Source organism: Schistocerca americana, chromosome 3 (genome assembly GCF_021461395.2).
Source record: "Schistocerca americana isolate TAMUIC-IGC-003095 chromosome 3, iqSchAmer2.1, whole genome shotgun sequence".
Lineage (NCBI taxonomy): Eukaryota > Metazoa > Arthropoda > Insecta > Orthoptera > Acrididae > Schistocerca > Schistocerca americana.
Genome location: NC_060121.1, coordinates 589176083 through 589192349, shown reverse-complemented (window position 1 = coordinate 589192349; position 16267 = coordinate 589176083). Strand labels below are relative to the sequence as shown.

General features: G+C 52.7%; 1 pseudogene; it reads right to left on the bottom strand.

Moving 5' to 3' along the window:
• Positions 1 to 4735: 4735 nt before the first annotated feature.
• Positions 4736 to 4890, bottom strand: LOC124608371 (annotated as a pseudogene).
• Positions 4891 to 16267: the final 11377 nt, after the last annotated feature.

Sequence of the window (16267 nt, the reverse complement as noted above, 5' to 3'; positions counted from 1 at the left end):
AGGCCTCAGGGCACCATGGTCCAGGGAGTCGAATGCCTTGGACACATCCAGGGACGCGACATAGAGGGAGTTACAGTTCACCCTGGCCTGAGTCATCGCCAGGTCCAACAAGAATGAATTGTGCAGCATCCCATCCTGAGGAAGGAAGGCCCGCTGACGCCCGTCCAACACACAGGTCCGCATCAGCCGACCCACCAGGATATTATGGAAGACCCTGGCGAGGACTGAGCAAACAGTGATCGGGCGGAAGTCAGCGGGGGATGCTGGGGCGGCCTTCTTGGGCAGCAGGGAGGTACGGGCCTGTAGGAGTCGGGATGGAAGGCGGCGGGTCAAAAGGAAAAGGTTTAACACTTTCTGGAGGACCTCACGGGGAAGACGACGGAGCTGGGCAGGTGTTAGTCCATCTGGCCCTGGAGCGGAGCGACGAGGTGGGAGGGCTGCGGCAATGTCCTCCAATCTGATGGGCGCCCACAGCTCTTGAAATGGCACCTCAACACGGGACGGTAACAACCGACAATCCAGGCGGTCAACCCGGCCAGATGGACGCCGGGTGAAGAGATCTTTCCAAAACTCAACCAGGCCAGGAATTGGAAGTGGTTGGTGAGTCAGTGTACCGTCAAGAATGCCGTTAATGCACCGCCCCGCGTTTTTGGAGAACGCGCGTTGGCACACAGAGTACTCCCACCTGCGACGAGCTCGTTTCCGCTCAGGTGGCTGGGACATGTGCTTGGAGGCAACGGGATTGTGGGATGCCTCCTTGCTACCTAAGGCATCAAGTACAGGTGGCAGCATGCCCATAATGACATGCCTGGATGCAGTGTGTCCCAGCGCCAAGATGTCGTCAACTGAGCGGTACTTCGGACCCGACGATGGTAAGGCTGCTAAGGCCGACCAGATGGCCTGGTCGACAGGATCTTCTAACGACGGTGGAGTCAAGGAAGACGTGGAAGCCCCAGCAGAGGGTGCAGCAGCCTCAGAGGGGCGAGGTCGCTCTGCAGAGGCAGAAAGAGCAGCAACGAACTCGGCGACCTGGTTCCTGTAAGCTCCCGCACGACGCTGGCACTTGATGGATTCAAGTGAGCGGTGCGGGAAGATCTTCTCTAATTCCTGATTCAGGAACCGGGTACCCTCGAGCGTTAGCACTGCCTCTGCATGGGCCAGGCGTAAGAGTTCCTCACTAGACCACCTGGCCTTCGCCCTCTGGATGTTAATTTCTGCATTCACTGCGACAGGATGAGCCCTGCGGCGATGCACACCGAGACCAGTCTCGGTGCCGAAACTCCGACTGCACTCGGGGCACTGGAAAGCCGGCAAGACGTCACGACCCGGACTGGCGACGTCAGCTCGTGGCCCAACAACTGGCGCAGCTCCTCCAGTGGGAGGACCGCTACCTGATCTATTACGAGTGTTGGGGCCAGCTGAAACAAGAGGCAGGGGGGCAGGCAACCCCCAAGCCCCGAAGGTTCACCCCGCTCTGTCGGTCGGAGAGCTCTAGGAAGACACAGAATTCTGCGCCTCCCCTCGGCTCCCTTAACGACTCCCGCCACGTGAAGGCCAGAGCTAGGATTTCCCACTGAGAGGCTAAGCGAACCATCATCCACTCGACACCCAAGGATGCTAAGGAGTGGACCGAGAGGATCCGTATATGACGCATCATGTGAGCATTAAGAGAGTCATAGTTACTCCCGCCGTTTACCTGCGCTTGCTTGAATTTCTTCACGTTGACATTCAGAGCACTGGGCAGAAATCACATTGCGTCAACACCCGCTAGGGCCATCGCAATGCTTTGTTTTAATTACACAGTCGGATTCCCCCAGTCCGTGCCAGTTCTGAGTTGATCGTTGAATGGCGGCCGAAGAGAATCCGCGCACCCGCGCGCCCCCAGAGGAGCACGCTAAGGCGGACGCGGCCTCGCAGCAAGGAAGATCCGTGGGAGGCCAAGGCATGGGACCGAGCTCAGTTCCTGCACGCAGGTTGAAGCACCGGGGCGCGAACGCCGCGCAGGCGCGCGCATCCTGCACCGCCGGCCAGCACGAGGCCAACCAACGGCGAGAGCCGACCACGCCCGCGCTAAACGCCCGCACTTACCGGCACCCCTACGGCACTCACCTCGCCCAGGCCCGGCACGTTAGCGCTGATCCACTTCCCGACCAAGCCCGACACGCCCCGATCCTCAGAGCCAATCCTTATCCCGAAGTTACGGATCCAATTTGCCGACTTCCCTTACCTACATTATTCTATCGACTAGAGGCTCTTCACCTTGGAGACCTTCTGCGGATATGGGTACGAACCGGCGCGACACCTCCACGTGGCCCTCTCCCGGATTTTCAAGGTCCGAGGGGAAGATCGGGACACCGCCGCAACTGCGGTGCTCTTCGCGTTCCAAACCCTATCTCCCTGCTAGAGGATTCCAGGGAACTCGAACGCTCATGCAGAAAAGAAAACTCTTCCCCGATCTCCCGACGGCGTCTCCGGGTCCTTTTGGGTTACCCCGACGAGCATCTCTAAAAGAGGGGCCCGACTTGTATCGGTTCCGCTGCCGGGTTCCGGAATAGGAACCGGAATCCCTTTCGCCCAACAGGGGCCAGCACAAAGTGCATCATGCTATGACGGCCCCCATCAACATCGGATTTCTCCTAGGGCTTAGGATCGACTGACTCGTGTGCAACAGCTGTTCACACGAAACCCTTCTCCGCGTCAGCCCTCCAGGGCCTCGCTGGAGTATTTGCTACTACCACCAAGATCTGCACCGACGGCGGCTCCAGGCAGGCTCACGCCCAGACCCTTCTGCGCCCACCGCCGCGACCCTCCTACTCGTCAGGGCTTCGCGGCCGGCCGCAAGGACCGGCCATGACTGCCAGACTGACGGCCGAGTATAGGCACGACGCTTCAGCGCCATCCATTTTCAGGGCTAGTTGCTTCGGCAGGTGAGTTGTTACACACTCCTTAGCGGATTCCGACTTCCATGGCCACCGTCCTGCTGTCTTAAGCAACCAACGCCTTTCATGGTTTCCCATGAGCGTCGATTCGGGTGCCTTAACTCGGCGTTTGGTTCATCCCACAGCGCCAGTTCTGCTTACCTAAAGTGGCCCACTTGGCACTCCGATCCGAGTCGTTTGCTCGCGGCTTCAGCATATCAAGCAAGCCGGAGATCTCACCCATTTAAGGTTTGAGAATAGGTTGAGGTCGTTTCGGCCCCAAGGCCTCTAATCATTCGCTTTACCGGATGAGACTCGTACGAGCACCAGCTATCCTGAGGGAAACTTCGGAGGGAACCAGCTACTAGATGGTTCGATTAGTCTTTCGCCGCTATACCCAGCTCCGACGATCGATTTGCACGTCAGAATCGCTACGGACCTCCATCAGGGTTTCCCCTGACTTCGTCCTGGCCAGGCATAGTTCACCATCTTTCGGGTCCCAACGTGTACGCTCTAGGTGCGCCTCACCTCGCAATGAGGACGAGACGCCCCGGGAGTGCGGAGGCCGCCGCCCCGTGAAGGGCGGGGAAGCCCCATCCTCCCTTGGCCTGCGCAAGGCGAGAGCTTCACTTTCATTACGCCTTTAGGTTTCGTACAGCCCAATGACTCGCGCACATGTTAGACTCCTTGGTACGTGTTTCAAGACGGGTCGTGAAATTGTCCAAAGCTGAAGCGCCGCTGACGGGAGCGATTATTCCGCCCAAGAGCATCCCGAGCCAACAGTGGCGTGGGTCCGGGGCCGGGCCAGGTAGGTCCGTCATCCGGGAAGAACCGCGCGCGCTTGCCGGGAGCCCGAGCGCCCAAAGGGGCGAATCGACTCCTCCAGATATACCGCCGGGCAGCCAGCCAGGACACCGGGGCTCTGCCCAACAGACGCGAACCGAGGCCCGCGGAAGGACAGGCTGCGCACCTGGGCCGTAGGCCGGCACCCAGCGGGTCGCGACGTCCTACTAGGGGAGAAGTGCGGCCCACCGCACACCGGAACGGGCCCACCCCGCGGCGAGTGGAAAGGCAACCGGACACGACCCCGCCGCGGATTGCTCCGCGCGGGCGGCCGGCCCCATCTGCCGAGGGCTGAGGCCAGTGGCCGGATGGGCGTGAATCTCACCCGTTCGACCTTTCGGACTTCTCACGTTTACCCCAGAACGGTTTCACGTACTTTTGAACTCTCTCTTCAAAGTTCCTTTCAACTTTCCCTCACGGTACTTGTACGCTATCGGTCTCGTGGTCATATTTAATCTCAGATGGAGTTTACCACCCACTTGGAGCTGCACTCTCAAGCAACCCGACTCGAAGGAGAGGTCCCGCCGACGCTCGCACCGGCCGCTACGGGCCTGGCACCCTCTATGGGCCGTGGCCTCATTCAAGTTGGACTTGGGCTCGGCGCGAGGCGTCGGGGTAGTGGACCCTCCCAAACACCACATGCCACGACAGGCGGCAGCCTGCGGGGTTCGGTGCTGGACTCTTCCCTGTTCGCTCGCCGCTACTGGGGGAATCCTTGTTAGTTTCTGTTCCTCCGCTTAGTAATATGATTAAATTCAGCGGGTAGTCTCGCCTGCTATGAGGTCGTTGTACGAGGTGTCGCACGCCACACCGCCAGCCGGCTGTGCACGCTACCGAGTAAGTACCGGTATACGAACCGCCAGGCGACGGGCGCGCATCGCACGTTTAAGGAGACGCGGCCGGCCCCACAGGCGGCCGCGACACTCGCAGGTCTGCGAAGCGGGGCAAACGCCGCGCGCTTCAGTATACGTAGCCGACCCTCAGCCAGACGTGGCCCGGGAACGGAATCCATGGACCGCAATGTGCGTTCGAAACGTCAATGTTCATGTGTCCTGCAGTTCACATGTCGACGCGCTATTTGTTGCGTTCTTCATCGACCCACGAGCCGAGTGATCCACCGTCCTGGGTGATCTTTTCTTAGTTTCCACTGTCTCTTTCAAGACAGTTGCATAGGCGGGACGTAGGCGTGTGGCGGCACCTGTTCCAGCGTTCTGTGTCCAACGGCCTCACGGCCGATGGGCGTCGTACGGCTCCACACCGGAGCGGACAGGCAGTCGGGCGAAAGTCATTCAAAACCGGCGCCAGGCGCCAGGTGCCGCAGGCCAGCCGCTCCAGCGCTTCAGCGCTCGTACCACACAACATTGCCGTTAGTTTTGAGAAGCACGCGTGGTTCCTCACGCGGCGCACGGCTACTGCGAGCCGTACAGGTAGCGTGTTGCGCGACACGACACGCACATCGAAAGACATGCAGTCTAGTCGGTAATGATCCTTCCGCAGGTTCACCTACGGAAACCTTGTTACGACTTTTACTTCCTCTAAATGATCAAGTTTGGTCATCTTTCCGGTAGCATCGGCAACGACAGAGTCAATGCCGCGTACCAGTCCGAAGACCTCACTAAATCATTCAATCGGTAGTAGCGACGGGCGGTGTGTACAAAGGGCAGGGACGTAATCAACGCGAGCTTATGACTCGCGCTTACTGGGAATTCCTCGTTCATGGGGAACAATTGCAAGCCCCAATCCCTAGCACGAAGGAGGTTCGCCGGCCGCTGGTGGCCGAGCGGTTCTGGCGCTACAATCTGGAACCGCGTGACCGCTACGGTCGCAGGTTCGAATCCTGCCTCGGGCATGGATGTGTGTGTTGTCCTTAGGTTAGTTAGGTTTAAGTAGTTCTAAGTTCTAGGGGACTTATGACCTCAGCAGTTGAGTCCCATAGTGCTCAGAGGCATTTGAACCATTTGAAGGAGGTTCAGCGGGTTACCCCGACCTTTCGGCCTAGGAAGACACGCTGATTCCTTCAGTGTAGCGCGCGTGCGGCCCAGAACATCTAAGGGCATCACAGACCTGTTATTGCTCAATCTCGTGCGGCTAGAAGCCGCCTGTCCCTCTAAGAAGAAAAGTAATCGCTGACAGCACGAAGGATGTCACGCGACTAGTTAGCAGGCTAGAGTCTCGTTCGTTATCGGAATTAACCAGACAAATCGCTCCACCAACTAAGAACGGCCATGCACCACCACCCACCGAATCAAGGAAGAGCTATCAATCTGTCAATCCTTCCGGTGTCCGGGCCTGGTGAGGTTTCCCGTGTTGAGTCAAATTAAGCCGCAGGCTCCACTCCTGGTGGTGCCCTTCCGTCAATTCCTTTAAGTTTCAGCTTTGCAACCATACTTCCCCCGGAACCCAAAAGCTTTGGTTTCCCGGAGGCTGCCCGCCGAGTCATCGGAGGAACTGCGGCGGATCGCTGGCTGGCATCGTTTATGGTTAGAACTAGGGCGGTATCTGATCGCCTTCGAACCTCTAACTTTCGTTCTTGATTAATGAAAACATACTTGGCAAATGCTTTCGCTTCTGTTCGTCTTGCGACGATCCAAGAATTTCACCTCTAACGTCGCAATACGAATGCCCCCGCCTGTCCCTATTAATCATTACCTCGGGTTCCGAAAACCAACAAAATAGAACCGAGGTCCTATTCCATTATTCTATGCACACAGTATTCAGGCGGGCTTGCCTGCTTTAAGCACTCTAATTTGTTCAAAGTAAACGTGCCGGCCCACCGAGACACTCACTCAAGAGCACCCTGGTAGGATTGCAACGGGGTCCGCCTCGGGACGCACGAACACGCACGAGGCGGGTCGCACGCCTTCGGCTCGCCCCACCGGCAGGACGTCCCACGATACATGCCAGTCAAACACCGACGGGCGGTGAACCAACAGCGTGGGACACAAATCCAACTACGAGCTTTTTAACCGCAACAACATTAATATACGCTATTGGAGCTGGAATTACCGCGGCTGCTGGCACCAGACTTGCCCTCCAATAGATACTCGTTAAAGGATTTAAAGTGTACTCATTCCGATTACGGGGCCTCGGATGAGTCCCGTATCGTTATTTTTCGTCACTACCTCCCCGTGCCGGGAGTGGGTGATTTGCGCGCCTGCTGCCTTCCTTGGATGTGGTAGCCGTTTCTCAGGCTCCCTCTTCGGAATCGAACCCTGATTCCCCGTTACCCGTTACAACCATGGTAGGTGCAGAACCTACCATCGACAGTTGATAAGGCAGACATTTGAAAGATGCGTCGGCGGTACGAGGACCGTTCGATCAGCCCAAAGTTATTCAGAGTCACCAAGGCAAACGGACCAGACGAGCCGACCGATTGGTTTTGATCTAATAAAAGCGTCCCTTCCATCTCTGGTCAGGACTCTGTTTTTTTTTTTTTTTTTTTTAAAAAAAAAGAAATTCTTTATTCATAACAACAATAATAATTATACATGATTGACCCACCACCTTAATGATTAGTGGGTCCTATGTTCCTACTTTATACAATGGCAGCTTCTACATTTTACTTAATTACAGACAGTTATGTGGTTAGTACTAGGCAGACTACTTCTTAATCTAAATTAGCTTAACTTCTAGTTACTACGAAAGGGTTAGTCCTAACTGCCTGCAGCGTTACAATTGTGCCAGTGTAATTTATAAACCTACTACTTTGGAAGCCTTGCCCATAGAGCTAATCCCTATGGGCGTGCCCCTGGCACAGGGCAGGCAAAGATGGTTTATCGCTGCAGGTTCCTAATTTACTATCCTATTCTAATTGCCTAAATCTACTTCCTATTCTAAGTCAAAGTTGGTGCGTTGTCCTATTCGGGATTACCCCAGTCCCCCTAGTCCCGGTCGTGGCGGATTCCAACTGTGAAGTCGACCTATCCACGAACGGGCGGTATGGGACCGGAGCCATGGTCGCAATCAGTGTTTTTATTTAACTAGGCTTGTAGGTCTCTCAAAAAAGCTTTTAATACTTTTTGTGATACCTCGTTGGCTAGTATGTTTAGTCTTTGAAAAGTCTCCTCTTGTCTCAAAAGGTCATAGGTATTTGTATTTGGTAGTTGTCGTCTAAGTGTCCCGGCTACATCATCGAAAAGGGGGCACTCGTAAACCACATGGTGAGGAGTACCCTCCGGTGCACCACAGTCGCACGCAGGCGTCGCCCTTTTCCCAAACCGACTTAGATAAGTCGGATATGGGCCATGACCGGTGAGGAAGTGGAACAAACCCCTACTTGGCTCGAAATACTTCATTTTTAATCTTTCCTTGACATCTGGTAGGAACTGAAAGGTTCTTCTACCAGTTTCATCTAGCTCCCATGTCTCCTGCCATAGATCTATCCCTCTTTCCCTTATCTCTCCTTTTTCCCTGACTATTACCCCCATAATTTCCTCTACTTTTGTGTTATTACCCTTTCTGGCCCAGTACCATGCGGCCTGCTCCCTAATCTTAATATCTAAAGGGCAGAGCCCCATTATGATTAGCAGTGCTCCGCCCGGAGAAGTTCTATATGCTCCTACAGACCTTAATATCGTGTTTCTTTGTACTCTCCTCACCGTCATGGCAGGCACCACCCTCGTGAGCCTGTGAGCCCAGACTCCTGAGCCGTAACCCACTATGGAAGTCAGTATACTATTGTGGTAAAGTTTGATTAAATGGGGCGGAAGGTGGAATCTCTTATGTCCTATAGAGATCAGGTTATTTAATAATTGTAGGGCTTTCTGGGTTACGGTTTCTATGTGCTTTGCGAAGTTCCACCTTTCATCGATGATGATTCCTAGGTAGCGCGTTTCTCGTCTCCGTAAAACGGGCGTACCGTCAATTCTCACAGTCGGGTTTCTCGTTAATTGTCCTTTAAGTAACAGGTACGTCGACTTGGTTGGTGAGATTGTCATTTTGGTGTTGCGGCACCATAGTTGTAGTTTATTTAGTGCTCGCTCTATTTTGGGTTCTATATCCTCGCGACTTCGGCCGCCGACCAACAGGAGGAGGTCGTCAGCGTAGGCTATCACCTCTAGCACTTCTTCACTCCGTTGCAGGCTTTCCAGAAGAGGCTCCATGTGGATGTCCCAAAAAAGGGGACCCAACACGGAGCCCTGGGGGAACCCTTGGTGATAGTTTTCCGGACTTTCCCGCTGGGGGATGATAGCCATACCTCCCGATCTTCACAATAGCTCCTCAAACACCCATATAGCAGCCCTGGACATCCCTTCTCCCGAAGGCAGGAGAAGAGCGAAGGCCACCACAGGTTGTCGAAGGCGCCACTGATATCTACCATGATGCCGACAACATACTTACATGGGGCTGAGCCGCAGACCTCGGCCGCCAGGGCGATTGCATCAGATGCCGATCGTCCTGGCCTAAAACCGAATTGCCTGTCGCTCATCCCCTGCAGCATGCGGTGAGCCGTCAATCTGTTCGCTAACAACTTTTCTAGGAGTTTGCCAAAGCCATCCAGCAGGCAGATGGGCCTGTAGGATTTGGCCTCAGCAGGGTCCTTCTCGGGGCCTTTTTTGATGATTACCACGTCTGCGGTTTTCCATGTTTTTGGAAATTTGCCTTGTCTAAGGCATGCATTATAAAGATCTGTAAGTGGGGCAACTAGTTGTGGGGCCAAGAACTGCACCACCTCCGCCACAATGCCGTCTGGTCCGGGGGCTTTCCCTTTCTTTAAGGACTGAATAAGAGCAGCAACTTCCTCCTCCGAGAAGGGGAGGACCGCTACGTCATTCACGTACCTATAAAGGTCTTCGTTTCGTAATTGACGCTGCTCTTCAGTATCATCACTCCTGTCATCGTCAGGCAGCAGTGACCGAAGGAGGACCTCGGCAGTTTCCTGCCAAGATTCCGTCACTCCGCCACCGTGCCTGAGCGTTGATATCATTGTTGGGGAGCGGATTTTCTACCTCACCAGTCTGTAAGGTACGCCCCAAGGATCGAGGGCCAGCTGATTAGTTACGAAACTTTCCCAGCTGTTTATTCTCGTCTTTTGTAGCTCTTCTTGAAAGTTGTCCTTTGCCTCCCGGTATAACTGTAGCCATCTTTGCTTTTCCCACCAGACGACACTGCGCTGGTAGTGCTTCCTCAGCCTTCTAACAGACTGACGTAGTTCTTGGAGCTCGGCTGACCATGGTGCCGGTGTGGCCGCCACGGCCCTCCTCCTGGTTGGTACGGCCGCCTTAATCGCCCTAGTTACCGCTCGTACTAATTCCTCAGCTCTGTCGTCCACGTTAAAGTCCTGTCGTGTGTCTCCTTCTGGTAATGGAGGAATGTCGCACTCTCTGGCTAGGCGTTCCCAATCCGTTTTTCTGAAGTTTCTTTGCACCTCCCACCCCATGGCCCAGCGGCACTCTCCGCCTCCTACAGTGAAAGTGATCAAATTGTGATCACTGGTGGTGGCATTGTCTTCCACTCTCCACTCTTGTATCATATTCAGTGCATTCGGCGTGACCAGCGTCACGTCTATGTTGGTGCCCTGTCCTCCTCCAGCCACGTAGGTGGGGGGGTTTCCTGGTCTGTTCGCCACCACCAGTTGAAGAGCCATTATCGTCTCCTCTGCCTTAGCACCGTTTTCATCCCTTGTGCCACTGTACCATAGGGGGGACTTGGCATTTATGTCGGCAGTTATAATAATTTTGCGTCCCCGCAACGCCGTGGCCACACTCGCTAGATGATCTAGGTGTCGTTCAATTCTTTCACCATACTGGAAATACATATTAATGATGATGATAATTCCGGAAGGAGATTGTACCTCCACGACGTTGCAGTGACTGTTGGAATACTGTGACAGAGGTGTTGCACACAGTGCAGTGTTTGTTATCACAGTAGCCGCTCTGGGACTGTCCCCGCTACTGACAATTTGGCATGTTGCGGCAGTGAACGCAACTTTTCCAGCCAGAGAATACGGCTCCTGTAAACAGAGTATATCTAGTCTCTTCTCCACCACTTCCTTTCGGAGCTCCTGCATTACCAGTCGACTGTTGTGAGTGTTTAGTTGTCCAATTTTTATTCTAGTCGTCATGGAAAATAGGTATGTATGTGGTCATGTGGCCAGGTTTTGTTCCAGTCATAAGCCAGTCGTCCGTTGGCCATCACTGATTGTCGGTAAATTTCATCTAAGTCAAATTTTTCTCCTCGTCTGTCAAAGACTTTTATGAGTAGGTCTCGCAGTGCTCTGAAGTCAGTGGGGAGGTTCACCGACTTTAATTGTATCCTGTCCACAGCCTCCATCACCGAGAAGGTTACCCTTCGTCCGTACTTATGTCCTACTCGGACCACATGACGCAGTGCAGTGGTCAGGGTTGTCGGCTGCTCCAGTCTAGCTAGCTGCATGGTGTACTCAAGGTTTGGGTACACTCTCACCGGGTCCACGGGAGGCAACCTAACCACTGGGCTATCTCTGGTGTTGGAATTGGCGGTCGAACTCGTTACTGTACTTTCTTGGACAGGTTTTATGTTATTGTCTGTCACTACCACAGGATGCTCTTGCCGTTGTGGATGTTTAATCGGCAGCTTATCCCGGCATTGGGAGGAGGGTGCACTAACCTCTGATGGGATCTTAGTTTGTATTCCAATGTCCCTGGTGGGGGAGTCAGTCTGTATAGATTTATCATTTGTTGATACATCAGCCTTAATAAGCGACTTCAGGAAAATCCTGAATCTACCTGCTCTCATTGCATCCCTCCTCCTTTTGCTCAGGGATTTATGCTTTGGCATCCTGCATGGTATGCCGTTTTCAGCCATAATAGATGTAGGATATCAGCCTCTGTTCGAGCATCCTGTAGGTAGGGCAGTTCCGTCCTGTGGCTCCACAGGACTTCTTGCCACGACTCTTGCACGGGATGCAGACACCTGTGGCCTTACAGTCTTTTCGTGTGTGTCCGTTGTCACCGCATTTGGAGCATGCCGACCCCCTGGTGCAGTGCCTCAGGATGTGGTCCAAGTCACCACAGTTATGGCAACGAGGTACCACAATGTAATCTTTTGTATTTATGGCGTGGAAACCCACGTATAGTCTGCCCAGTACTGTAATTTTCTTCCACATTGTTGCGGAGACCTCGGCGACGTGATGTACGACATCACGGTCCCGAGGACCCGTCTTAAATCTTAGTTTGAAATTATTCTGAAAATCTTTTTCATTTATATCTTCAAAATTTTGCTTTCTGATTGCCTCAGTCAGCTCTTCATTGGTCATTACAGTAGGAACATCATATAGTATGACCAAGGGGTTCCTCTTTCTTGGGGGTTCACATTTCACTACTGCATTTAGTTTGGGATTTTCGAGAAGTTTGTTCTTGTCTTCTTCGCTCGCAACTTCCACAATTACCGAGTTGCGGCTTGGTTTGACCCGTTTTATCTTGATTTTATCTTTAACTGGGTCTATCGTAGTGGTCAGAAGTTCCTGTATTCTTTTTACGCTTGTATCTTTTCCAGGCAGGGTTCTAAGGAAGACTGCCATCTCCTGTTTCTTTGACACCCTGTCTATAGTCTCTTTTGTGTTGTTTTGTCTGGGGGCTTGTGCTGCCACCGCCGCCCAGGTCTTCGGTTGTTGTTGTTGTTGTTGTTGTTGTTGTCTTAATCGGATATTTTCCTTTTCTAGCTCCTCTACTCTTCCTTCCAATTTAGCATGGGCAATTGCCCATGCAGCCAGTTCATTTTTTATCTGCAAGATTGCCGCCTGACTTATCTTCCCGTTTTTAATACTTTGTTCTAGGAGGAGCGTGATTTTGGAATGCCTCTGCATCACTGTATAATCCTCCACTGCCTGTCCCATCTCGTCCTGTGGAGAGGGATCAGGCGCAAGAGAAGCTCTCGAAGGCGCACTAGTATCACTCGTATCTGTTGTCGCCATTATGAACCAGTGATAAAAAGAAGTGGGAGCCCGTCTCTTACCCCGGACCGGTTCCTCTGGCATGGGGGGGGACTCTCGCAGCTCGCCCACCGACCTCGCCCCTAGGTCAAGGGCACTTTCGAGCTGCCGGGTTCAGCGCGCCGTCGCCAGCGCACTGGTCCCCATCGAAGGCCTCGTCGTCGACGATTTCACACGGCGCTCCTCGGCAACTGCACCCCGCAGTGCCGGCCCACCGAGACACTCACTAAAGAGCACCCTGGTAGGATTGCAACGGGGTCCGCCTCGGGACGCACGAACACGCACGAGGCGGGTCGCACGCCTTCGGCTCGCCCCACCGGCAGGACGTCCCACGATACATGCCAGTTAAACACCGACGGGCGGTGAACCAACAGCGTGGGACACAAATCCAACTACGAGCTTTTTAACCGCAACAACTTTAATATACGCTATTGGAGCTGGAATTACCGCGGCTGCTGGCACCAGACTTGCCCTCCAATAGATACTCGTTAAAGGATTTAAAGTGTACTCATTCCGATTACGGGGCCTCAAATGAGTCCCGTATCTTTATTTTTCGTCACTACCTCCCCGTGCCGGGAGTGGGTAATTTGCGCGCCTGCTGCCTTCCTTGGATGTGGTAGCCGTTTCTCAGGCTCCCTCTCCGGAATCGAACCCTGATTCCCCGTTGCCCGTTACAACCATGGTAGGCGCAGAACCTACCATCGACAGTTGATAAGGCAGACATTTGAAAGATGCGTCGCCGGTACGAGGACCGTGCGATCAGCCCAAAGTTATTCAGAGTCACCAAAGCAAACGGACCCGACGAGCCGACCGATTGGTTTTGATCTAATAAAAGCGTCCCTTCCATCTCTGGTCGGGACTCTGTTTTTTTTTTTTTTTTGTTTTTTTTTTTTTGTTTTTTTTTTTTTAAAATCCTTTATTCATAACATCACATTACATTATTCATATAACCCACTACCTAACTACATTAGTGGGTCTTACAAATGATACAATTAATGCAGCTTTTTTCTACACTACAGGTACTTCTATTAGTTTTACTCTAGTCTAACCGCTATGGGATTCTAAGCTACTTAATCTAAGTCTACTTTCTACATGCAGTGTTGCAGGTGTGCCAGTGCTACTATAAACCTACTGGTGTTGGCCACGGCCCACTGAGCTAATCCCAGTGGGTGTGCCCCTGGCACTGGGCTGGCCTTAAGTTGGTGTCGCTACAGTCTACTCTAGGTATTATTCTATCTTCTACATCTAATCTAATCTAACTACATGTCACAATTGGTGTGCGGTCAAATCCGGTGTTTTGTACCCCCCCTCCCTCTTAGTCCACGGTCCCCACTTGGCGGTACAGGAAGGGTGTACGAGTCTAATTCGGTGGAAGTGTTAGTCCTTCACTGGTGGTTGTCCCTAAGAAAGTTCTTAATTGCTCTCTTTGATATCACATCAGTGAGAGTATTTAAGATGTTGAAAGTGCTTTCGCTTCTTAATATGTGGTACGTGTCCTTGTTTGGTAGCTGTTGTCGTAGATCATGGGCCACATCATCGAAGAGGTGGCACTCAAACACCACATGTTCTGGGGTACCTTGCACAGCACCACAGTCGCACGCTGGTGTAGCCTGTTTCGCAAACCGACATAGATATGTCGGGTATGGTCCATGTCCAGTAAGAAAGTGCAGCATTCCTCTTGTGGGTGTGAAAAATGTAAATTTTAACCTTTCCTCGATATCTGGTAGCAGTTCATAAGTTCTGCATCCCGTATCCTCACTACTCCATTGATTCTGCCAAAGTTCAATTCCCCTCTTTTTGATAGCATACCTGTCCCCCGCGTAGACCCCAAGTATTTCCCTGATTTTATCCCTGTTTTCCTTCTTCACCCAGTATCAGGTGGCTTGCTCCCTGATTTTTATGTCTAGTGGACAAATCCCCATTAGTACTAATAGCGCTCCTCCTGGTGTAGTTCTGTAAGCCCCTGCTGAACGTAGAAGCATGTTCCGCTGCACTCTTCTTACGGCCATGGCAGGCATGACCCTCGTGAGTCTGTGTGCCCAGACTCCTTATCTGTATCCTACTATGGAGGTCAGAATACTATTGTGATATAGTTTAATTAAGTTTGGTGGCAGGTGGAATCGCTTGTGACCTATTCCAATGAGGTTATTTAGTAAGACCAGTGACTTTTGGGATACGGTGTCAAAATGTGATGCAAAGTTCCACCTCTCATCGATGATTACACCCAGGTATCGGGCCTCACGGCGCCGAAGAACTGGCATGCCGTTGATTCTTACTGTGGGATTTCTGACCAATTGGCCTTTGAGAAGCAAGTATGTTGATTTGTTGGGCGCAATAGTCATTTTACTTCTTTGGCACCACGATGTAAGTACAGTTACGGCTCTCTCCACTTTTGGTTCTAGATCCTCACGGCTTCGGCCGCCGACCAGCAAGAGGAGGTCGTCTGCGTATGCTATGACCTCTAGCACATCGTCACAGTTCTTTAGATCTTCAAGTAGAGGCTCCATATTTATGTCCCAAAAGAGAGGTCCCAGGACAGAGCCCTGAGGACATCCTTTGGTCACAATCTTCCTGACCGTGCCGCTAGGGGCCGATAGCGAGACCTCCCTGTCTACACAATAGCTCCTCAGACAGCCGTATAGTAGCCCTGGACAGTTCTTTTCCCGCCTGCGGGAAAAGAGTGAGGGCCACCACAGGTTGTCGAGGGCGCCACTGATGTCTACCATGATGCCGACAACATACTTGTGCGGGGCAGAGCCACAGACCTCGGCAGCCAGGGCGATTGCGTCAGACGCAGAGCACCCAGACCGAAAACCGAATTGTCTGTCGCTCATCCCACACAGCATGCGGTGTGCTGTCAGTCTGTGTGCTAGTAGCCTCTCAAAAAGTTTGCCCAGTACATCTAGCAAGCAGATAGGTCTATAGGACTTGATTTCTGTAGGATCTTTGTCTGGACTCTTTTTGATTATTATTACATTTGCTTTTTTCCAAATTGCTGGGAATTTCCCGAGTTGTAGGCACTCGTTGTACAACTTAGTGAGAGGAGCTACGAGCTGGGGGGCAAGGAATTGCACCACTTCCGCAGTAATGCCGTCCGGGCCAGGAGCTTTACCCTTTTTAAGGGCCTTTATTTGGGCAGCGACTTCCTCTTCAGAGAAGGGGTAAGTTCTTGTGTTATTGTTGTAGTCCCTTTGGTCTTCTCTTCTTATTCCTTTCTGTTCATCTGTCTCATTTTCTTCCACGTCGTCAGGCAACAGGACCCGGAGGAGGGCCTCGGCAGTTTCCTGCCACATGCCCGTCATCCGGTCCCCGTCCCTGACTGTGGAAAGCACCATAGGTGATCTTATTTTCTCTCTTACTAACTTGTATGGGACTCCCCAAGGGTCTGTAGCCAATTGGCTTTTTACGTAACTTTCCCAACTTCTGAGTCTGACAGCCCTGAGCTCCTGTTGGAATTGATCCTTGCTCTCTCTCTAGATCTGTAACCATCTTTGTTTTTCTCTCCAGACGACACTCCGCTGGTAGTACCTCCTCGGCCTCCTTACAGCCTGGCGCATCTGTTCTAATTCAGCCGACCATGGTGTGGGGGTGGCCG